This window comes from Ctenocephalides felis, unplaced genomic scaffold, assembly GCF_003426905.1.
Source record: "Ctenocephalides felis isolate EL2017-DRISC unplaced genomic scaffold, ASM342690v1 CF-g0.4_SCAFFOLD_01886, whole genome shotgun sequence".
Taxonomy (NCBI): Eukaryota; Metazoa; Arthropoda; class Insecta; order Siphonaptera; family Pulicidae; genus Ctenocephalides; species Ctenocephalides felis.
The window spans coordinates 142,464,187-142,485,462 of record NW_020538040.1 but is presented as its reverse complement, the minus strand read 5'-3'; the positions used below and the strand labels follow the sequence as shown (position 1 = coordinate 142,485,462).

General features: G+C 34.3%; 28 non-coding genes across 28 annotated transcripts; all 28 read right to left on the bottom strand.

Moving 5' to 3' along the window:
* Window positions 1-9,873: 9,873 nt before the first annotated feature.
* On the bottom strand, window positions 9,874-9,958 carry Trnal-caa. The gene has a single exon. It is a non-coding gene; the product is annotated as a tRNA-Leu (tRNA).
* Window positions 9,959-10,463: 505 nt separating this feature from the next.
* Window positions 10,464-10,577, bottom strand: Trnal-uaa. Its single transcript has 2 exons — window positions 10,540-10,577; window positions 10,464-10,508 (listed from the first exon to the last, which is right to left on the bottom strand). It is a non-coding gene; the product is annotated as a tRNA-Leu (tRNA).
* A 271-nt stretch (window positions 10,578-10,848) lies between these two features.
* On the bottom strand, window positions 10,849-10,962 carry Trnal-uaa. The gene is made up of 2 exons: window positions 10,925-10,962; window positions 10,849-10,893 (listed from the first exon to the last, which is right to left on the bottom strand). It is a non-coding gene; the product is annotated as a tRNA-Leu (tRNA).
* An 837-nt stretch (window positions 10,963-11,799) lies between these two features.
* Window positions 11,800-11,913, bottom strand: Trnal-uaa. Its single transcript has 2 exons — window positions 11,876-11,913; window positions 11,800-11,844 (listed from the first exon to the last, which is right to left on the bottom strand). It is a non-coding gene; the product is annotated as a tRNA-Leu (tRNA).
* A 129-nt stretch (window positions 11,914-12,042) lies between these two features.
* Trnal-uaa lies at window positions 12,043-12,156 on the bottom strand. The gene is made up of 2 exons: window positions 12,119-12,156; window positions 12,043-12,087 (listed from the first exon to the last, which is right to left on the bottom strand). It is a non-coding gene; the product is annotated as a tRNA-Leu (tRNA).
* Window positions 12,157-13,117: 961 nt separating this feature from the next.
* Trnal-uaa lies at window positions 13,118-13,231 on the bottom strand. Its single transcript has 2 exons — window positions 13,194-13,231; window positions 13,118-13,162 (listed from the first exon to the last, which is right to left on the bottom strand). It is a non-coding gene; the product is annotated as a tRNA-Leu (tRNA).
* Window positions 13,232-13,628: 397 nt separating this feature from the next.
* On the bottom strand, window positions 13,629-13,742 carry Trnal-uaa. The gene is made up of 2 exons: window positions 13,705-13,742; window positions 13,629-13,673 (listed from the first exon to the last, which is right to left on the bottom strand). It is a non-coding gene; the product is annotated as a tRNA-Leu (tRNA).
* Window positions 13,743-13,870: 128 nt separating this feature from the next.
* Window positions 13,871-13,984, bottom strand: Trnal-caa. The gene is made up of 2 exons: window positions 13,947-13,984; window positions 13,871-13,915 (listed from the first exon to the last, which is right to left on the bottom strand). It is a non-coding gene; the product is annotated as a tRNA-Leu (tRNA).
* Window positions 13,985-14,836: 852 nt separating this feature from the next.
* Trnal-uaa lies at window positions 14,837-14,950 on the bottom strand. The gene is made up of 2 exons: window positions 14,913-14,950; window positions 14,837-14,881 (listed from the first exon to the last, which is right to left on the bottom strand). It is a non-coding gene; the product is annotated as a tRNA-Leu (tRNA).
* A 129-nt stretch (window positions 14,951-15,079) lies between these two features.
* Trnal-uaa lies at window positions 15,080-15,153 on the bottom strand. The gene has a single exon. It is a non-coding gene; the product is annotated as a tRNA-Leu (tRNA).
* Window positions 15,154-15,616: 463 nt separating this feature from the next.
* On the bottom strand, window positions 15,617-15,730 carry Trnal-uaa. Its single transcript has 2 exons — window positions 15,693-15,730; window positions 15,617-15,661 (listed from the first exon to the last, which is right to left on the bottom strand). It is a non-coding gene; the product is annotated as a tRNA-Leu (tRNA).
* A 129-nt stretch (window positions 15,731-15,859) lies between these two features.
* Trnal-caa lies at window positions 15,860-15,973 on the bottom strand. The gene is made up of 2 exons: window positions 15,936-15,973; window positions 15,860-15,904 (listed from the first exon to the last, which is right to left on the bottom strand). It is a non-coding gene; the product is annotated as a tRNA-Leu (tRNA).
* Window positions 15,974-16,102: 129 nt separating this feature from the next.
* On the bottom strand, window positions 16,103-16,215 carry Trnal-aag. The gene is made up of 2 exons: window positions 16,178-16,215; window positions 16,103-16,147 (listed from the first exon to the last, which is right to left on the bottom strand). It is a non-coding gene; the product is annotated as a tRNA-Leu (tRNA).
* A 130-nt stretch (window positions 16,216-16,345) lies between these two features.
* On the bottom strand, window positions 16,346-16,459 carry Trnal-uaa. Its single transcript has 2 exons — window positions 16,422-16,459; window positions 16,346-16,390 (listed from the first exon to the last, which is right to left on the bottom strand). It is a non-coding gene; the product is annotated as a tRNA-Leu (tRNA).
* Window positions 16,460-16,795: 336 nt separating this feature from the next.
* On the bottom strand, window positions 16,796-16,869 carry Trnal-uaa. The gene has a single exon. It is a non-coding gene; the product is annotated as a tRNA-Leu (tRNA).
* Window positions 16,870-17,332: 463 nt separating this feature from the next.
* Trnal-uaa lies at window positions 17,333-17,446 on the bottom strand. Its single transcript has 2 exons — window positions 17,409-17,446; window positions 17,333-17,377 (listed from the first exon to the last, which is right to left on the bottom strand). It is a non-coding gene; the product is annotated as a tRNA-Leu (tRNA).
* A 129-nt stretch (window positions 17,447-17,575) lies between these two features.
* Trnal-caa lies at window positions 17,576-17,689 on the bottom strand. Its single transcript has 2 exons — window positions 17,652-17,689; window positions 17,576-17,620 (listed from the first exon to the last, which is right to left on the bottom strand). It is a non-coding gene; the product is annotated as a tRNA-Leu (tRNA).
* A 129-nt stretch (window positions 17,690-17,818) lies between these two features.
* Trnal-uaa lies at window positions 17,819-17,932 on the bottom strand. Its single transcript has 2 exons — window positions 17,895-17,932; window positions 17,819-17,863 (listed from the first exon to the last, which is right to left on the bottom strand). It is a non-coding gene; the product is annotated as a tRNA-Leu (tRNA).
* A 127-nt stretch (window positions 17,933-18,059) lies between these two features.
* Window positions 18,060-18,170, bottom strand: Trnal-aag. Its single transcript has 2 exons — window positions 18,133-18,170; window positions 18,060-18,104 (listed from the first exon to the last, which is right to left on the bottom strand). It is a non-coding gene; the product is annotated as a tRNA-Leu (tRNA).
* Window positions 18,171-18,296: 126 nt separating this feature from the next.
* Window positions 18,297-18,410, bottom strand: Trnal-caa. Its single transcript has 2 exons — window positions 18,373-18,410; window positions 18,297-18,341 (listed from the first exon to the last, which is right to left on the bottom strand). It is a non-coding gene; the product is annotated as a tRNA-Leu (tRNA).
* A 129-nt stretch (window positions 18,411-18,539) lies between these two features.
* Trnal-caa lies at window positions 18,540-18,653 on the bottom strand. Its single transcript has 2 exons — window positions 18,616-18,653; window positions 18,540-18,584 (listed from the first exon to the last, which is right to left on the bottom strand). It is a non-coding gene; the product is annotated as a tRNA-Leu (tRNA).
* A 129-nt stretch (window positions 18,654-18,782) lies between these two features.
* On the bottom strand, window positions 18,783-18,896 carry Trnal-caa. The gene is made up of 2 exons: window positions 18,859-18,896; window positions 18,783-18,827 (listed from the first exon to the last, which is right to left on the bottom strand). It is a non-coding gene; the product is annotated as a tRNA-Leu (tRNA).
* A 266-nt stretch (window positions 18,897-19,162) lies between these two features.
* Window positions 19,163-19,275, bottom strand: Trnal-uaa. The gene is made up of 2 exons: window positions 19,238-19,275; window positions 19,163-19,207 (listed from the first exon to the last, which is right to left on the bottom strand). It is a non-coding gene; the product is annotated as a tRNA-Leu (tRNA).
* A 293-nt stretch (window positions 19,276-19,568) lies between these two features.
* Window positions 19,569-19,681, bottom strand: Trnal-uaa. The gene is made up of 2 exons: window positions 19,644-19,681; window positions 19,569-19,613 (listed from the first exon to the last, which is right to left on the bottom strand). It is a non-coding gene; the product is annotated as a tRNA-Leu (tRNA).
* A 614-nt stretch (window positions 19,682-20,295) lies between these two features.
* Trnal-caa lies at window positions 20,296-20,409 on the bottom strand. The gene is made up of 2 exons: window positions 20,372-20,409; window positions 20,296-20,340 (listed from the first exon to the last, which is right to left on the bottom strand). It is a non-coding gene; the product is annotated as a tRNA-Leu (tRNA).
* Window positions 20,410-20,538: 129 nt separating this feature from the next.
* Window positions 20,539-20,651, bottom strand: Trnal-uaa. The gene is made up of 2 exons: window positions 20,614-20,651; window positions 20,539-20,583 (listed from the first exon to the last, which is right to left on the bottom strand). It is a non-coding gene; the product is annotated as a tRNA-Leu (tRNA).
* A 127-nt stretch (window positions 20,652-20,778) lies between these two features.
* Trnal-caa lies at window positions 20,779-20,892 on the bottom strand. The gene is made up of 2 exons: window positions 20,855-20,892; window positions 20,779-20,823 (listed from the first exon to the last, which is right to left on the bottom strand). It is a non-coding gene; the product is annotated as a tRNA-Leu (tRNA).
* Window positions 20,893-21,018: 126 nt separating this feature from the next.
* Trnal-caa lies at window positions 21,019-21,132 on the bottom strand. Its single transcript has 2 exons — window positions 21,095-21,132; window positions 21,019-21,063 (listed from the first exon to the last, which is right to left on the bottom strand). It is a non-coding gene; the product is annotated as a tRNA-Leu (tRNA).
* Between the last annotated feature and the right edge of the window lie 144 nt (window positions 21,133-21,276).

Genomic DNA, 21,276 nt, shown 5'->3' with positions numbered 1-21,276 from the left:
CATTTTTACTTGTGCGAATGATTGTACAAAAATCAGAAAAAAAGATTATTTATGTTTAACAACATAATCAAAATAAAATCAAATTGAAAATTACTATCTGAAAAGATATCGCTACTTTATATCTAGCTGGATTCGAATATATTTACACCTAAATGATCATTTTGAATAATCAGCTAATAAAATTTTGAATAATTACAATGATTCGTATGATATCGTATATTATTTATAAGTAAGTGTTCTGATTTTTTATGTAATGATAATGTACTACTAATCGATTTTTATAACATACTAGCAAACCCGACGAACTCCGTTTCGCCACCAGATGATTTCGTGAGAAAGATGAAGAAATTTTTTGTTTGTTTTTTATATTTGAAAAGAAAAAATTTGATTTTATTACACAACAGTAATGAATTTATTTCGATTACAAAAATCGAAGTGTTTTTTAGTTGAACTCATCTAAGTAAATGAAAGTGAATCTGCAAATTATCCGTTTTATTGAAGTGCTCTTTGGTAAACCATATTTTTTTTGTTTTTTGGTCTGATGTTAACACAAACAAATCGGATAGTTTTCCAACTGGTAAACAGGCAACGTAAAACTGCCCATGTGAAAATCAATGATTTTCTAAATGATCTATTTGAAATTTATCCCGCAAACACTAAGCGATTGGCCTTGCGACTTGTTATTGCGAACGCAAAGCGAACTGGAAATTGCAATCATTTGAAGTCAAACGGAAGACCAGTCGGAATCATTGGTATGTCACCAAATTGCCAGCAATGTTTTAATGAATGGTAAAATTCAGCGCGTCTACATCATTATTCTTTACGGCAAGAATTGCTCGTTGACTTAACCAAGCATAATTCTGATAAATCTCACTAATGTCATTACTCGAATTTTGAATTACGGTGCGTGAAGTTCCAGCAATTTGCATTAAGGCACGATGCCATGCACCACTAATTTTCTTAGCTATAAACCTAGCTCTGGAGTTATTTCGTCAAGAAGGAAAACCCGACTTATTTTTATATATATATGTAGATTATTTGTAATGGAAAGAATAGTACACAACATGCAGCCTGGTAAATATTGTGATGGAAACATGAAATAAGACATGATTTTTTAATAGCAATCAGACTGCCACAACTCTTACCACGAATGAACTCTTACCATATAATTCAAAATATTCAAATTTAAATAAATCATGCCATGGAATTAGTGATTATCACAATAACCTTCCATAGGGTAAAATACCATTTATTACATTAACTACTCAACACATATGATATTCTCACCATTATCATGTAATAATGTCATTTTTACATCGTGCCCTACATACATAAAATACCTTTAGGGTATTATGTGAGACAAATGATATCTCTATTTACATTGAATTCAATTTAATGCGTCTTTTCAATGTCAATGTCTGATTCAGAGGCGAATCGCTTAGCTATTTGTCATCGTTCAATATGAACAGAGTTCATTGTATGGAGATAATGTATTTTGAATTAACATATAGGTAGGAACTACATTGCCTTTGATAAATGCCAAAAAATAATTTTATAACCACAAAGTACATTTAACACTTATTAGAAGAAAACTTCATTATTCTAATCAGCAACAAAAAATACTTTGTACATTTCATTAAAAAAAATCAGTTATACATATATTCATTTCTTCAATTAAATTTCAGAAAAAAAACTTTAAGAACATACTCATTTTGCCACGTATAGAAATATAATTTATTTTATTTAAGCAGATGTTATTCTATCATTCCCTGTTACTTGTTTCAGAAATGTTTATAACATAAATTCAAATTGGACTAGTAGTACGTGGCATCGTGCTTCAAGGCAAATTGCTGAAACTTCCTGTATCGTAATATAAATGTTTTAAAAGCTTTAAACTTTTTTGAAAACTTTGGAAAATAATAGATTGTTAAAAAAATATAGAAATTATTAAAAAAAATGAATTTTTTTAAAGTATGTTTAATTTTTTTTTTTTGAAAATTTAGAATTTTTTTCAAAACAATCGCGCTGCATAACTGTTTCTGAGACGACATATCAAAGCGCGTAAGCGCCGCGTTTAAATCTGACGGTTAAACATTATATATCTTGATACAAAACCCATAGAAATATGAACAATTTTTTTTACTTATTATAAAAATTTGATGTGTATAATGACTAATGATCATTTTGGACCGGCAACTGCCGTTTTGTTTTATTTATTTTTCGTTTTGCAAAACTGCTGGACCTGCCTTACCCAAAATTTGACCACTTCTTCATTTTGTCGACACAAGTAAAATGTTTTTTGAATTAATAAAATCAGACGTCCGGTTCTCTGAAAAATTAATTTACCATTTTTGGCACTTTTTGTCCCATATCTTCAAAACGGCTGGGCCTGTTTTTACCAAAAACTAATCAGCACGTCTCCTTATCAATAAGAATTAAATGTTTTTTGAATTATTCAAATCGGTTGATTCGCGTTTTTGAAATCGTCAACGTTAGATTAAAAAACGCAAATTACTTGTGTAACTGCCGGAAAACTTTCCGTATAATATGTTAATTTTTTGAAAAATATTTCGTGAACATTATCCTCATTTTTTAGCATTTATTAATTGCAAATTAATTAACAATGCAATACATCTGTATTTTAATTTAACATAAAATGTGGTTAAAATGCCTTTAATAAAATTGTTATTAGTAAAACACATACAGTGAAATGTTAATAAATTAAAACATTTCAAATGTTTGATGGATTTCGGGTTCTGAAACATAAAACATCAATTATGTTGTATTGGAATGGAAGAGCTATAGTGCAGTAAACGGAGAGGAAAAAAGGGTATAACCTCTGAATTTTTTTTACTGTGCTCCGAATTGAATGAAATTTTGGAATTAGGTTCATCTTGCTCTCAAGTTCAAAGGTGAAAACAATTCGGGTTGCGCCATCACCCCCTGGGGGGATGACACCCCTTCTCAATTGCGTAATTACATTTTTTCAAAATAACTCACGATTTTATAAAAACTTTTTTCTCCAATTTGCGTGGCCGCGCAGTCTTTAAACATTCATAACTCTGTCAATTTTTGTGTGAAAGAAAAATAATAAAAAAACAATAATAAGCCAGAAAGATCCCTTTGATTTGTATCTATATGCTTTTATACGTATCTTTCATTCTTTTTGAGATATAATGAAAATAATTTCGATTTTTAAAAAAAATGGAAAAAAAGTTTTTATAAAATCGTGAGTTTTCTGAAAATAGTTTGTACTAAAGTAGTGAATCTGCTTGAATCCATAAAGATATCTAAAATGAAGTGAATTCTAGATGGAATGTGAATTACTTTAATTCTGGTGGAAATGGCGCTCATTAAACCATATGATTTAAAAGAAAAAAACTTCGTAATTGCTTCATATTTGCATGATAGCTCACTCATTTTACACGTAAAAAACTTGTTACGGCAGTCATTTTGAAGCTTATGTTGAGCACTATAAAACCCAATTTCACCGAAATGTATAAAATGTAAAACCTCGACACTAGATGGCTTTAAATACAACAATTAAATCTTGAACGAAATAAAAAACGACTTGCTCTTTCAAATCTTGCTTAATATTTTTCCCAGAACACTTTATGTAATACCGATATATTAGAATTTTTATTGGCATTATTTTGGTCATTACATGATTTTTGTTTAAGTGTATATTTTAGGAGATATTTGCAAAAAAACGAAAAAAACGTCAAAAATATATGTATCTTTAGTGGCCAGTAACTTGAAAAGTATTAGTTTTTTTGAAAAACTATAAAAGATTTTGAAAAAATGTAATTACGCAATTGAGAAGCGGTGTCATCCCCCCGGGGGGTGATGGCGCAACCCGAATTGTTTTCACTTTTGAACTTGAGGGCAAGACGAACCTAATTCCAAAATTTCATTCAATTAGGAGCACAGTAAAAAAATTCAGACCTAAAACGCTCCGTTTACTGCACTACTATTCACGTAAACTATAAAGACCATAATATATTATGTACTATATATTATTTGGTTTCCATTATTTAGAAAACTGTATGAAATGCCATGACTTGTTATAAAAAATGAAATTAGGTAATTGTTCACAAAGTGTTGTTTACCATACACTGATGGCTTGAATAAATAATTATTCAGATTTAGAAACATAAAGTAACTATTTATATTCTAACTTATAGATGGTGTATTAAAATCACCTATATTTAGGAGCAATAACAAATAAGTTACGTTAGCAAACTACCTCCTTAATTATCGGTAATATAGCAATAATTTTGTCGAGGTTCGGAAACTATTCCAAAACTTATTTTCTAAAGTACAGGAAGAAAGTTTTCTAAGTAGTCTGGGTGCAAATATGTGGTAAATATCTGGAGTCTAAGGTAGAAGTTCAACGATCTCTAAATTTCTGTGGCAAACTTAAAATACATTGGCAAGTTCTTTTTAGACATGCTATATAAATTCTCATATTTTGTCTCCAAAGAATTTTTATCAAAGGTGTCAAAATCATTTATTGGTACGTACATTTATAAATCCTCGTAATGGTTATTGATACACCCAATTTATAATTTAAATTGAAATAAGTCAAAAATGTGGGTACTTTGAAAATATTAGTAACTAGTGGTGTATGGCATCGTGCCTTGAGGCAAATTGCTGGAACTTCCCGTACCGTAACGAAATGTTTGAGGAATATTGAATGTTTTCAAATAGATTATTATAAATACTGTAACATTGTCTAATATTTATAAGAGTTATAGAAACTGAATTACAAAGTTAATATTTGTTTAAAGTATATTAGAACTTTAGTCAAAATTGAAAATAAAATCTGAACTATTTTCGATATACAAAAAAAAAATTGAAAAAAAAATTGAAACAATTTTTTTTTCAATACCATTTATTTTGTTAAAACAAGCGGAAAGTTCTCTGAATCATTCAAGTCGGACGCTTAGTTCTCTCAAAAACTGCCATTTTTTGCACATTTAGGTCTGCGTCTTTAAAATGGCCAGACCTGCCTTTGCTAAAAACCAATCACCTCTTCTCCCAGTCATTACAAATTGAATGTTTTTTAGATCATTCAAATCGGATACTCCGTTCTCTCAAAAACTCGATTTGTATTTTCTGCACTCTTTGCTACGTATCTCCGTAACGGATGGACCTGCTTTTGTCAAAAACTAATCAGCACATCTCGCTATCAATAGGAGTCGAATGTATTTTGAACCATTCAAATCTGTTGATCCGTGCGCCCGAAAACGTGGACGAAAAAATGCGGACATACAAAACACACACACATCCATTTTTTTCTGTGGTATGCCAAAATGTTCAGAAACCTTTAAAACGTCGAGAAATGCATAAATTTTCATTTTCGATTATTGGCCCTATACTATAACCACCATACTGGAAGTTGAAAATTAGGTTTTTCTGTTTGTCGTTCTAATACACAAATAAAACTATATTCGTATGGTAAAATATTTTTATCTTTTCATTATTGTTGATCAGTAACTATTATTAAACTAATGTAATATCACTATAAAAACTTAAGAGTATAAGCAAGACATTCATTTGTTCGTGGTTTTAGTGCAAATCGCTATCTTATAGCCAGATAGTTGTATTTATCTAACAGTAACAAGATTTACTGTTGGTCACTTAAGGGGGTAAATTGAGCACAGACTGCAGTTAATAAATTTACGTTGATGTTATCTCGAGACTACAACTGAGAAGAGTGAAAATAGTTACAAGATATTAGTTTTAATGTCTTGAATTTATAGTATCACCGTAAAAAATCTTTGTTTTTACCAGAAAATCCCTTTTTATTCCAAATGTATCTTCTATCGACGTTTGAAACCATTCTGAATTGTTCGATAAAAAAATTGAAAATGGTATGTGTAATTGTAGGCCAAAATTTGACATTCGTGGACATTTTCTCCAAACCGGTTGTAATGATTTCATAAATTTTAAAGCAATTTGAATGAACTCGATAAAAACTGGCACTGATTAGTTTCGCGTTACTATCGGTACACCTTACAATGAGCTGATAATTGTAAAAAATTATTTTTTAAAACTCAAACCGCTATTGAAAATTCGAGTTTAAAGTTAATTTAAACTCGAAACAAATGGTTTGAATTTAAATTAGAATTTAAAATCAGTTTTAAACTTAAATTAGGCTCTAAACAATCGTCATACAATAATCATTAAATTATCAAATTTTATAAATATTTATTAAATTTTGGTATAATTTGCTTTTAAAATATATCGTGTATATTTTATTGTGTGTTTTGTATCAATAAACTTTGATATTTACACTTATTATACCGAATTTACCGAAAATTTACCGAATTATGATACTAATTGGTATTAGTATTATGCCTTGAGGCAAGTTACATGAACTTCCCGATATGTGTAACTAATCGACTTAATCAATAAAAAAATAAATTAATTTATGAGTGATTAAAAGTAGTCCGAGTGGATTCATTACACATAATTGAAAATGAACGAACAATTTGCTTTTAGAAAGTATTTTCGTTATACCAAGTAAATCGTCTAATTTTAATTTTAACAAACATCAAAAAAACTACTAATTTTCTCAAGCTTTGAATTTTTAAAATTGAACTACCTGTCGTAAGGCCAAAATATTTCAGTAAGTTCTATAAGACCATTATATATATCGCCAAAAAGAGTTCCATCAAAATCGGCTTAATTTTTTTTTTCAACAGTTAATTAAAATATAAAAAAATCTCGGTAGATTTTCACCTAAAACTAGTCAGTATCATTCCCAACTAATATCGTTCGAACAGTTCTCGATTTTCTAAAATCGATTTGGTAGTATGAGCTTTAACATGGACGAAAAGTTTAACACTTTTTTCCTAATTTTGATAAAGAAACGGCTCGGCCGATCATCGCACAAAACTGAGGAACGATAGTCCTCATCAAGATATCTAGAATGGCTTTTAAATTTTTGAAATTGGTCCCGCCATTTTTGAGAAAACGTCGATTTACGACAAAAAATCTGTTCACATACACACACACACATACTTTTTCCAAATTTGGTCTCATTCGATTCAGAGTGTCTGGAAACGTCGAGAAAACATAAAATTAGCGAATCGGATTGTTTGATGAAAACACATTTTCCTTCGGAAAGTTAAAAATTGTGTATATTTTATTGTGTGTTTTGTATCAACTTTGACATTTACACTTATTAATAGCAATATAATAAAATACATTGTTAAAAATGAAAGCAGTTTTCTATAATTTAAATTCAATTAATGGAATTCTAGATATGAGTTTGTTTGCAGAATATCAATTAGAAATCGCACTGATTAGTTTTTAGTGAAAGGGCCAATTTTTTTTTGATATTTATTTATTTAAAATTTTCTTTTACACACACACATATATATATATATATATATATATATATATATATATATAATTACATATATTTTACCTTTTTTCAAATTTATTAACCCAATGGTGAAGTTAATGTTTTTGCCACACAAAAAATTACGTAACGAACGTCATCGTAGCAAACTGTAAACACAAGAAATTAATATTGAACTCACTGAACACTGAAAGTGAAGTGAATACGGCAAAATTCGCACGCAAAATCTGACCTCAAATAAAAGCGTACGTCAAAGTGATTTTTTGCAAGGAAAGAGACAGATATACTAGATTAGAAAAGAATGGGTTGGTTTATATATTGTAAATCAGAGATGGCGACTACATAAAATATTTTATTACTCAATAGTCAACTTAAATAAAGCGCCAATACTTTGGAATAAGGTGGTAATTAAAACTGGCGATTCGAAATGCAAACTAGACTTGTAGCAGTTCACAATGTTTCATATTATGAAATGCTCTATGTACATCATTATTTATATACTACACATCTACACATTTTTTTCATTGAAAACAATAAATAAAACAAAAAATATTCATATGTAAACATCTCTTAATTAAAAATTCTGAATTATTTTTATATATAGAATGTTGCAAAAAAAGAACTGCATAGAATCAATTGAATATTTTTAATATATTATTATGTGAATTAAGTGTGAAATTGTGATAATTCAAAAACAAATTGCCTATTGCAAAGTATCCGATTAAAATGCATTTTTGTCTACTATTTTGTAAAAATGTTTTTGCTATATATAATATATTTTAATGCTTAATAGCCAATTTTATTGAAGCTTTGCATTACATTATTTTTGCACTAACACTTTTAAAATATAATATTTACGTTTCAAGACCATGGTTTCGTTTTAAGCATCTATTATATTTATATTTGTATGAAAGTATAAAGAACACACACACATATATATATATATATATATATATATATATATATATATATATATATATATATATATATATATATATGCAATTAGTAACAATAGCAGACTATAGGATGTCTCACCATCTATTAAATTTCATTAATAATTCAGTATAATTTCAATTTCAATAATAATTAACAAATTATATAGCAATAGTTAACAAATCGTCAACTAAATTTTGTACTCCTAGTAATGTGGCATACTTCTCTTCTTCCAAACAAAGCTATGATGCTATATACAATAGTAAATATTTTAAAACAAAATATAGTAATGACGTCTTAAAATATCTGAAGTTTCATAACATACTGAAATAATATTCAGTATCATCTATTTTTTATTTTATAACTATAGTCAGAATTATTAATGATTTATTTCTTTAAACGTTTAGGTTTAAAGTTTGAATCAATTACTTGATATCACAATAAATATAAGAAATAACTTTACATAATTTACACCTACAACTATGTAGGTGAAATTATGAATTGATCAGATTGATGATCTGTTCAGAACAAATTGAGTGTTCCTTCTAACACACTATAGGATTAAACAACTGAAATTATTTCCCACATAACATGTTATAGAAAATGCCAAATTATACTGCTGTACTTTCCTGATTTAAATTCTATCAAACTCCAAAGCTTTTGTGCTGAAAGTTCGAAGTTTTTTCAATAACACAAAAGGAATTAAAATTTTATATCTCATTGTTTTAAATGTGAAAAACGAATAATTCAGCTAGTAGTTTCCGCTCGTCTCCGTCTTTTATCTTTTTTCATAATACTCTGCTTGAGAAACTTTAAACTTGGGAAATATGAAAATTCCTATGTTAAATATAAATATACCCGAGGAATTTATCTATTATTGTAAGTATTCATTGTTTTACTTTATTATATAACCATAATTTAGATGTATTATAAAATGCATATTTGTAATGTTAACATACCTATACATTTGTTAAACTTAACCCTTTCCACTCGCAAATTCAAAAATTAACATGTATTTTGTCGATGGAGCGAAGGTATCCGAGTGAAAAGGTTATTATCAGATTATTTATTATTTATATGTTGAAACAAGTCTTAGACATGTAGCTATAGTCATATAAAAAACAGTACAAGGATTGATTACAAAACTGGCAAGAAAACCTTGAATCTGGCGCCTTAGACCGCTCGGCCATCCTGACATGCTACAATTTTTTTCAATTGTCTAATCGTAAACATATTTGCTGTGTGTAATTTACGCTAATACAATGAATTTTGTTTGAGATTTTATTACAAGTACTGTATCTTTTTGTCTATTCACAAAAAGTATTTGTCAGAGGTGGGATTCGAACCCACGCCCTCATAGAGAACCAGAAAGCTCGGCCAGCTGTTAACTGGCAAGGAAACCTTAATTCTGGCGCCTTAGACCGCTCGGCCAGCCTGACATGCTTCAAACTATTGCAATTCTCTAATCGTAAACAAATTTGCTGTATGTAATCTATGCTAATACAATGAATTTTGTTTGAGATTTTTTTACAAGTACTGTATCTTTTTGTCTATTCATAAAAAGTATTTGTCACGAGTGGGGTTCGAACCCACGCTCTCATAGAAGACGCCAGATGTTGAGTCTGGTGCCTTAGACCGCTCGGCCATCCCGACAATTGTCTAACAGCAAACATATTTGCTGTGTGTAATTTACGCTAATACAATGAATTTGGTTTGAGATTTTTTTATAAGTGCATTATTTTTTTGTCTATTCACAAAAGGCATTTGTTAGAAGTGGGATTCGAACCCACGCCCTCATAGAGGACCAGAACGCTCGGCCAGCTCTTAACTGGCAAAGAAACCTTGAGTCTGGCGCCTTAGACCGTTCGTCTAACCGTAAACATGTTTGCTGTATGTAATCTACGCTAATACAATGAATTTTGTTTGAAATTTTTTTACAAGTACTCATAGAAGACCACATCGCTCGGCCAGTTGTTAACTGGTAAGGAAACCTTGAGTCTGGCGCCTTAGACCGCTCGGCCATCCTGACATGCTCCAATTTTTTTCAATTGTCTAATCGTAAATATATTTGCTGTGTGTAATTTACGCTAATACAATGAATTTTGTTTGAGATTTTTTTACAAGAACTGTATCTTTTTGTCTATTCACAAAAAAGATTTGTCAGAAGTGGGATTCGAACCCACGCCCTCATAGAGAACCAGAATGCTCTGCCAGTTATTAACTGACAAGAAAACCTTAAGTCTGGCGCCTTAGACCGCTCGGCCATTCTGACATACAGCAAAGTTTTGCAATTGTCTAATCGTAAACATATTTGCTGTCTGTAATTTACGCTAATACAATGAACTTTGTTTGAATTGTTAACTGGCAAGGAAACCTTGAGTCTGGCGCCTTAGACCGCTCGGCCTTAGACCACTTACGTTATCTGGCAAAGAAACCTTAAGTTTGAAGCATATTTGCTGTGTGTAATTTACGCTAATACAATGAATTTTGTTTGAGATTTTTTTACAAGTACTGTATCTTTTTGTCTATTCACAAAAAGGATTTGTCAGAAGTGGGATTTGAACCCACACCCTCACAGAGGACCAGAATGCTCTGTCAGTTATTAACTGGCAAGGAAACCTTAAGTCTGGCGCCTTAGACCGCTCGGCCATCCTGACATACAGCAAAGTTTTGCAATTGTCTAATCGTAAACATATTTGCTGGCTGTAATTTACGCTAATACAATAAATTTTGTTTGAGATTTTTTTACAAGTGTTGTATCTTTTTGTCTATTCACAAAAAGTATTTGTCAGAAGTGGTACCCGAACTCACGCCCTCATAGAGGACCAGAACGCTCGGCCAGTTGTTAACTGGCAAGAAAACCTTGAGTCTGGCGCCTTAGACCGCTCGGCCATTCTGACAATTGTCTAATCGTAAACATATTTGCTGTGTGTAATCTACAGTAATACAATGAATTTTGTTTGAGATTTTTTTACAAGTACTGTATCTTTTTGTCTATTCACAAAAAGCATTTGTCGGAAGTGGGATTCAAACCCACGCCCTCACAGAGGACCAGAATGCTCGGCCAGTTGTTAACTGGCAAAAACCTTAAGTCTGGCGCCTTAGACCGCTCGGCCATCCCACATGCTCCAATTTTTTTCAATTGTCTGATCGTAAACATATTTGTTGTGTGTAATCTACGCTAATACAATGAATTTTGTTTGAGATTTTTTTACAAGTACTGTATCTTTTTGTCTATTCACAAAAAGTATTTGCCAGAACTGGGTTTCGAACCCACGCTCTCATAGAGGACCAGAACGCTCGGCCAGCTCTTAACTGGCAAGGAAAACTTGAGTCTGGCGCCTTAGACCGCTCGGCCATCCTAACATGCTTCAAATTCTTGCAATTGTCTAATCGTAAAAATATTTGCTGTATGTAATCTACAGTAATACAAGAATTTTGTTTGAGATTTTTTTACAAGTACTGTATCTTTTTGTCTATTCACAAAAAGTATTTGTCGGAAGTGGGATTCAAACCCACGCCCTCACAGAGGACCAGAATGCTCGGCCAGCTGTTATCTGGCAAAAAAACCTTAAGTCTGGCGCCTTAAACCGCTCGGCCATCCTGACATACAGCAAAGTTTTGCAATTGTTCAATAGTAAATATATTCGCTGTGTGTAATTTACGCTAATACAATGAACTTTGTTTGAGATTTTTTTACAAGTACTGTATCTTTTGGTCTATTCACAAAAAGCAATTGTCGGAAGTGGGACTCGAACCCACGCCCTCACAGAGAACCAGAATGCTCTGCCAGTTATTAACTGGCAAGGAAGTCTTAAGTCTGGCGCCTTAGACCGCTCGGCCATCCTGACATACAGCAAAGTTTTGCAATTGTCTAATTGTAAACTTATTTGCTGTGTGTATAATACAATGAACTTTGTTTGAGATTTTTTTACAAGTACTGTATCTTTTTGTCTATTCACAAAAAGCATTTGTCGGAAGTGGGATTTGAACCCACGCCCTCACAGAGAACCAGAATGCTCTGCCAGTTATTAACTGGCAAAGAAGCCTTAAGTCTGGCGCCTTAGACCGCTCGGCCATCCTGAAATACAGCAAAGTTTTGCAATTGTCTAATCGTAAACATATTTGCTGTGTGTAATTTACGCTAATACAATGAACTTTGTTTGAGATTTTTTTACAAGTACTGTATCTTTTTGTCTATTCACAAAAAGTATTTGTCAGAAGTCTAATCGTAAACATATTTGCTGTATGTAATCTACGCTAATACAATGAATTTTGTTTGAGATTTTTTTACAAGTACTGTATCTTTTTGTCTATTCACAAAATGTATTTGTCAGAAGTGGGATTCGAACCCACGCCCTCATAGAGGACCATAATGCTCGGCCAGCTGTTATCTGGCAAGGAAACCTTGAGTCTGGCGCCTTATACCGCTCGGCCACCCTGACATACAGCATAGTTTTGCAATTGTCTAATTGTAAATATATTTCCTGTGTGTAATTTACGTTAATACAATGAACTTTGAGATTTTTTTACAAGTACTGTATGTTTTTGTCTATTCACAAAAAGTATTTGTCAGAAGTGGAATTCAAACTCTCGCCCACACAGAGGACCAGAACGCTCTGCCAGTTGTTAACTGATAATTAAACCTTGAGTCTGGCGCCTTAGACCGGTCGGCCATCCTGACACGCTCCAAACCTTTGAATTGTCTAATAGTAAACATATTTGCTGTGTGTAATTTACGCTCATACAATAAATTTTGTTTGAGATTTTGTTACAAGTACTCTATCTTTTTGTCTATTCACAACAAGAATTTGTCAGAAGTGGGATTCGAACCCACGCCCTAATAGAGGACCAGAATGCTCGGCCAGCTGTTAACTGGCAAGGAAACCTTAAGTCTGGCGCCTTATACCGCTCGGCCATCCTGACATACAACATAGTTTTGCAATTGTCTAATTGTAAATATATTTCCTGTGTGTAATTTACGTTAATACAATGAACTTTGTTTGAGATTTTTTTACAAGTACTGTATGTTTTTGTCTATTCACAAAAAGTATTTGTCAGAAGTGGAATTCAAACTCACGCCCACATAGAGGACCAGAACGCTCTGCCAGTTGTTAACTGGCAATGAAACCTTGAGTCTGGCGCCTTAGACCGCTCGGCCACCCTGACATGCTCCAATTCTTTCAAATTGCCTAATCGTAAACATATTTGCTGTGTCTAATGGTAAACATATTTGCTCTGTGTAATCTACGCTAATACAATGAATTTTGTTTGAGATTTTTTTAAAAGTACTGTGTCTTTTTGTCTATTCACAAAAAATATTTGTCAGAAGTGGGATTCGAACCCACGCCCTCATAGAGGACCAGAATGCTCGCCCAGCTGTCAATTGGCAAGGAAACCTTAAGTCTGGCGCCTTAGACCGCTCGGCCATCCTGGCATACAGCAAAGTTTTGCAATTGTCTAATTGTAAATATATTTCCTGTGTGTAATTTACGCTAATACAATGAACTTTGTTTGAGTTTTTTTACAAGTATTGTATCTTTTTGTCTATTCACAAAAAGTATTTGTCAGAATTGGGATTCGAACCCACGCCCTCATAGAGGACCAGAACGCTCGGCCAGTTGTTAACTGGCAAGGAAACCTTGAGTCTGGCGCCTTAGACCGCTCGGCCATACTGACATGCTCCAATTTTTTTCAATTGTCTAATAGTAACCATATTTGCTGTGTGTAATTTACGCTAATACAATGAATTTTGTTTGAAATTTTTTACAAGTACTGTATCTTTTTGTCTATTTACAAAAAGCATTTGTCAGAAGTGGGATTCGAACGCACGCCCTCATACAGGACCAGAACACTCGGTCAGCTCTTAACTGGCAAGGAACCTTGAGTCTGGCGCCTTAGACCGCTCGGCCACCCTGACATGCTTCAAATTTTTGCAATTTTCTAATCGTAAAAATATTTGCTGTGTGTAATCTACGCTAATACAATGAATTTTGTTTGAGATTTTTTTACAAGTACATTATCTTTTTGTCTATTCACAAAAAGTATCTTTCAGAAGTGGGATTCGAACCCACGCCCTCATAGAGGACCAGAATGCTCGGCCAGCTGTTAACTGGCAAGGAAACTTTAAGTTAACTTTAACTCGGCCATCCTGACATACTCCAAACTCTTTCAATTGTCTAATAGTAAACATATAATATTTGCTGTGTGTAATTTACGCTAATACAATGAATTTTGTTTGAGATTTTTTTACAAGCACTGTATCTTTTTGTCTATTCACAAAAAGTATTTGTCAGAAGTTGGATTCGAACCCACGCCCTCATAGAGGACCAGAACGCTCGGCCAGCTGTAAACCGGCAAGGAAACCTTAAGTGTGGCGCCCTAGACCGCTCGGCCATCCTGACATACAGCAAAGCTTTGCAATTGACTCATCGAAAACATATTTGCTGTGTATAATTTACGCTAATACAATGAACTTTGTTTGAGATTTTTTTACAAGTACTGTATCTTTTTGTCTATTCACAAAATGTATGTCAAAAGTGGGATTCGAACCCACGTCCTCATAGAGGACCAGAATGCTCAGCCAGCTGTTAACTGGCAAGGAAACCTTAAGTCTGGCGCCTTAGACCGCTCGGCCATCCTGACATGCTCCAAACTTTTTCAATTGTCTAATCGTAAACATATTTGCTGTGTGTAATTTACGCTAATACAATGAATTTTGTTTGAGATTTTTTTACAAGTACTGTATCTTTTTGTCTATTTACAAAAAGTATTTGTCAGAAGTGGGATTCGAACCCACGCCCAAGGAAACTTAAGTCTGGCGCCTTAGACCGCTCGGCCATCCTGACATGCTCCAAACTTTTTCAATTGTCTAATCGTAAACATATTTGCTGTGTGTAATTTACGCTAATACAATGAATTTTGTTTGAAATTTTTTTACAAGTACTGTTTTTTTTGTCTATTCACAAAAAGTATTTGTAAGAAGTGGGATTCGAACCCACGCCCTCATAGAGGACCAGAACGCTCGGCCAGTTGTTAACCGGCAAGGAAACCTTGAGTCTGGCGCCTTAGACCCACATATTTGCTGTGTGTAATTTACGCTAATACAGTGAACTTTGTTTGAGATTTTTTTACAAGTACTGTATCTTTTTGTCTATTCACAAAAAGTATTTGTCAGAAGTGGGATGTTTCAAATTCTTGCAATTGTCTAATCGTAAACATATTTGCTGTATGTAATCTACGCTATACAATGAATTTTGTTTAAGATTTTTTTCAAGTACTGTATCTTTTTGTCTATACACAAAAAGTATTTGTCAGAAGTGGGATTCGAACCCACGCCCTCATAGAGGACCAGAATGCTCAGCCAGCTGTTAACTGGCAAGGAAACCTTAAGTCTGGCGCCTTAGACCGCTCGGCCATCCTGACATGCTCCAAACTTTTTCAATTGTCTAATCGTAAACATATTTGCTGTGTGTAATTTACGCTAATACAATGAACTTTGTTTGAGATTTTTTTACAAGTACTGTATCTTTTTGTCTATTCACAAAAAGTATTTGTCAGAAGTGGGATTCGAACCCACGCCCTCATAGAGGACCAGAACGCTCGGCCAATTGTTAACCGGCAAGGAAACCTTGAGTCTGGCGCATTAGACCGCTCGGCCATCCTGACATGCTCCAATTTTTTTCAATTGTCTAATCGGAAACATATTTGCTGTGTGTAATTTACGCTAATACAATGAACTTTGTTTGAGATTTTTATACAAGTACTGTATCTTTTTGTCTATTCACAAAAAGCATTTGTCAGAAGTGGGATTCGAACCCACGCCCTCATAGAGGACCAGAACGCTCGGCCAGCTGTTAACTGGCAAGGAAACCTTAGTCTGGCGCCTTAGACCGCTCGGCCATCCTGACATACAGCAAAGTTTTGCAATTGTCTAATCGGTAAACATATTTGCTGTGTGTAATTTACGCTAATACAATGAACTTTGTTTGAGTTTTTTTTACAAGTACTGTATCTTTTTGTCTATTCACAAAAAGTATTTGTCAGAAGTGGGATTCGAACCCACGCCCTCATAGAGGACCAGAACGCTCGGCCAGCTGTTAACTGGCAAGGAAACCTTAAGTCTGGCGCCTTAGACCGCTCGGCCATCCTGACATGCTCCAATTTTTTTCAATTGTCTAATCGTAAACATATTTGCTGTGTGTAATTTACGCTAATACAATGAATTTTGTTTGAAATTTTTTACAAGTACTGTATCTTTTTGTCTATTTACAAAAAGCATTTGTCAGAAGTGGGATTCGAACGCACGCCCTCATACAGAAACCTTAAGTCTGGCGCCTTAGACCGCTCGGCCATCCTGACATGCTCCAAACTTTTTTCAATTGTCTAATCGTAAACATATTTGCTGTGTGTAATTTACGCTAATACAATGAATTTTGTTTGAGATTTTTTTACAAGTACTGTATCTTTTTGTCTATTCACAAAAGTATTTGTCAGAAGTGGGATTCGAACCCACGCCCAAGGAAACTTAAGTCTGGCGCCTTAGACCGCTCGGCCATCCTGACATGCTCCAAACTTTTTCAATTGTCTAATCGTAAACATATTTGCTGTGTGTAATTTACGCTAATACAATGAATTTTGTTTGAGATTTTTTTACAAGTACTGTTTTTTTTGTCTATTCACAAAAAGTATTTGTAAGAAGTGGGATTCGAACCCACGCCCTCATAGAGGACCAGAACGCTCGGCCAGTTGTTAACCGGCAAGGAAACCTTGAGTCTGGCGCCTTAGACCCACATATTTTGCTGTGTGTAATTTAGCCTATACAGTGAACTTTGTTTGAGATTTTTTTACAAGTACTGTATCTTTTGTCTATTCACAAAAAGTATTTGTCAGAAGTGGGATGTTTCAAATTCTTGCAATTGTCTAATCGTAAACATATTTGCTGTATGTAATCTACGCTAATACAATGAATTTTGTTTAAGATTTTTTTCAAGTACTGTATCTTTTTGTCTATACACAAAAAGTATTTGTCAGAAGTGGGATTCGAACCCACGCCCTCATAGAGGACCAGAATGCTCAGCCAGCTGTTAACTGGCAAGGAAACCTTAAGTCTGGCGCCTTAGACCGCTCGGCCATCCTGACATGCTCCAAACTTTTTCAATTGTCTAATCGTAAACATATTTGCTGTGTGTAATTTACGCTAATACAATGAACTTTGTTTGAGATTTTTTTACAAGTACTGTATCTTTTTGTCTATTCACAAAAAGTATTTGTCAGAAGTGGGATTCGAACCCACGCCCTCATAGAGGACCAGAACGCTCGGCCAATTGTTAACCGGCAAGGAAACCTTGAGTCTGGCGCCTTAGACCGCTCGGCCATCCTGACATGCTCCAATTTTTTTCAATTGTCTAATCGTAAACATATTTGCTGTGTGTAATTTACGCTAATACAATGAACTTTGTTTGAGATTTTTTTACAAGTACTGTATCTTTTTGTCTATTCACAAAAAGCATTTGTCAGAAGTGGGATTCGAACCCACGCCCTCATAGAGGACCAGAACGCTCGGCCAGCTGTTAACTGGCAAGGAAACCTTAAGTCTGGCGCCTTAGACCGCTCGGCCATCCTGACATACAACAAAGCTTTTTCAATTGTCTAATCGAAACATATTTGCTGTGTGTAATTTACGCTAATACATGAATTTTGTTTGAGATTTTTTTACAAGTACTGTATCTTTTTGTCTATTCACAAAAAGTATTGTCAGAAGTGGGATTCGAACCCACGCCCTCATAGAGGACCAGATGCTCAGCCAGCTGTTAACTGGCAAGGAAACTTAGTCTGGCGCCTTAGACCGCTCGGCCATCCTGACATGCTCCAATTTTTTCAATTGTCTAATCGTAAACATATTTGCTGTGTGTAATTTACGCTAATACAATGAATTTTGTTTGAAATTTTTTTACAAGTACTGTCTTTTTGTCTATTCACAAAAAGTATTTGTCAGAAGTGGGATTCGAACCCACGCCCTCATAGAGGACCAGAACGCTCGGCCAGTTGTTAACCGGCAAGGAAACCTTGAGTCTGGCGCCTTAGACCGCTCGGCCATCCTGACATGCTCCAATTTTTTTCAATTGTCTAATCGTAAACATATTTGCTGTGTGTAATTTACGCTAATACAATGAATTTTGTTTGAGATTTTTTTACAAGTACTGTATCTTTTTGTCTATTCACAAAAGGTATTTGTCAGAAGTGGGATTCGAACCCACGCCCTCATAGAGGACCAGAACGCTCGGCCTGTTGTTAACCGGCAAGGAAACCTTGAGTCTGGCGCCTTAGACCGCTCGGCCATCCTGACATGCTCCAATTTTTTTCAATTGTCTAATCGTAAACATATTTGCTGTGTGTAATTTACGCTAATACAATGAATTTTGTTTGAGATTTTTTTACAAGTACTGTATCTTTTTGTCTATTCACAAAAGGTATTTGTCAGAAGTGGGATTCGAACCCACGCCCTCATAGAGGACCAGAACGCTCGGCCTGTTGTTAACGGGCAAGGAAACCTTGAGTCTGGCGCCTTAGACCGTTCGGCCATCCTGACATACACCAAAGTTTTGCAATTGTCTTATCGTAAACATATTTGCTGTGTGTAATTTACGCTAATACAATGAACTTTGAGATTTTTTTACAAGTACTGTATCTTTTTGTCTATTCACAAAAAGTATTTGTCAGAAGTGGGATGTTTCAAATTCTTGCAATTGTCTAATCGTAAACATATTTGCTGTATGTAATCTACGCTAACACAATGAATTTTGTTTAAGATTTTTTTCAAGTACTATATCTTTTTGTCTATACACAAAAAGTATCTGTCAGAAGTGGGATTCGAACCCACGCCCTCATAGAGGACCAGAATGCTCAGCCAGCTGTTAACTGGCAAGGAAATTTAAGTCTGGCGCCTTAGACCGCTCGGCCATCCTGACATGCTCCAAACTTTTTCAATTGTCTAATAGTAAACATATAATATTTGCTGTGTGTAATTTACGCTAATACAATGAATTTTGTTTGAGATTTTTTTACAAGTACTGTCTTTTTGTCTATTCACAAAAAGTATTTGTTAGAAGTAGGATTCGAACCCACCGTTAGAATGCTCCAAACTTTTTCAATTGTCTAATCGTAAACTTATTTGCTGTGTGTAATTTACGCTAATAGAATGAATTTTGTTTGAGATTTTTTTACAAGTACTGTATCTTTTTGTCTATTCACAAAAAGTATTTGTCAGAAGTGGGATTCGAACCCACGCCCTCATAGAGGACCAGAACGCTCAGCCAGCTGTTAACTGGCAAGGAAACTTAAGTCTGGCGCCTTAGACCGCTCGGCCATCCTGACATGCTCCAAACTTTTTCAATTGTCTAATCGTAAACATATTTGCTGTGTGTAATTTACGCTAATACATTGAATTTTGTTTGAATTTTTTTTACAAATACTGTATCTTTTTGTCTATTCACAAAAACCATTTGTAAGAAGTGGGATTCGAACCCACGCCCTCATAGAGGACCAGAACGCTCGGCCAGCTCTTAACTGGCAAGGAAACCTTGAGTCTGGCGCCTTAGACCGCTCGACCATCCTGACATGCTTCAATTTCTTGCAATTGTCTAATCGTAAAAATATTTGCTGTATGTAATCTACGCTGATACAATGAATATTGTTTGAGATTTTTTACAAGTACTGTATCTTTTTGTCTATTCACAAAAAGTATTTGTCAGAAGTGGGATTCGAACCCACGCCCTCATAGAGGACCAGAACGCTCGACCAGTTGTTAACTGGCAAAGAAACCTTGAGTCCGGCGCCTTAGACGGCTCGGCCAACCTGACATGCTCCAATTTTTTTCAATTGTCTAATGGTAAACATATTTGCTGTGTGTAATTTACGCTAATACAATGAATTTTGTTTGAGATTTTTTTACAAGCACTGTATCTTTTTGTCTATTCACAAAAAGTATTTGTCAGAGGTGGGATTCGAACCCACGCCCTCATAGAGGACCAGAACGCTCGGCCAATTGTTGACCGGCAAGGAAACCTTGAGTCTGGCGCCTTAGACCGCTCGGCCATCCTGACATGCTCCAATTCTTTTCAATTGTCTAATCGGAAACATATTTGCTGTGTGTAATTTACGCTAATACAATGAATTTTGTTTGAGATTTTTATACAAGTACTGTATCTTTTTGTCTATTTACAAAAAGTATTTTTCAGAAGTGGGATTCGAACCCACGCCCTCATAGAGGACCAGAATGCTCAGCCAGCTGTTAACTGGCAAGGAAACTTAAGTCTGGCGCCTTAGACCGCTCGGCCATCCTGACATGCTCCAAACTTTTTCAATTGTCTAATCGTAAACATATTTGCTGTGTGTAATTTACGCTAATACAATGAATTTTGTTTGAAATTTTTTTACAAGTACTGTCTTTTTGTCTATTCACAAAAAGTATTTGTCAGAAGTGGGATTCGAACCCACGCCCTCATAGAGGACCAGAACGCTCGGCCAGTTGTTAACCGGCAAGGAAACCTTGAGTCTGGCGCCTTAGACCGCTCGGCCATCCTGACATGCTCCATTTTTTTCAATTGTCTAATCGAAACATTTTGCTGTGTGTAATTTACGCTAATACAATGAATTTTGTTTGAGATTTTTTTACAAGTACTGTATCTTTTTGTCTATTCACAAAAGGTATTTGTCAGAAGTGGGATTCGAACCCACGCCCTCATAGAGGACCAGAACGCTCGGCCTGCTGTTAACGGGCAAGGTAACCTTGAGTCTGGCGCCTTAGACCGCTCGGCCATCCTGACATGCTCCAAACTTTTTCAATTGTCTAATCGTAAACATATTTGCTGTGTGTAATTTACGCTAATACAATGAACTTTGTTTGAGATTTTTTTACAAGTACTGTATCTTTTTGTCTATTCACAAAAAGTATTTGTCAGAAGTGGGAT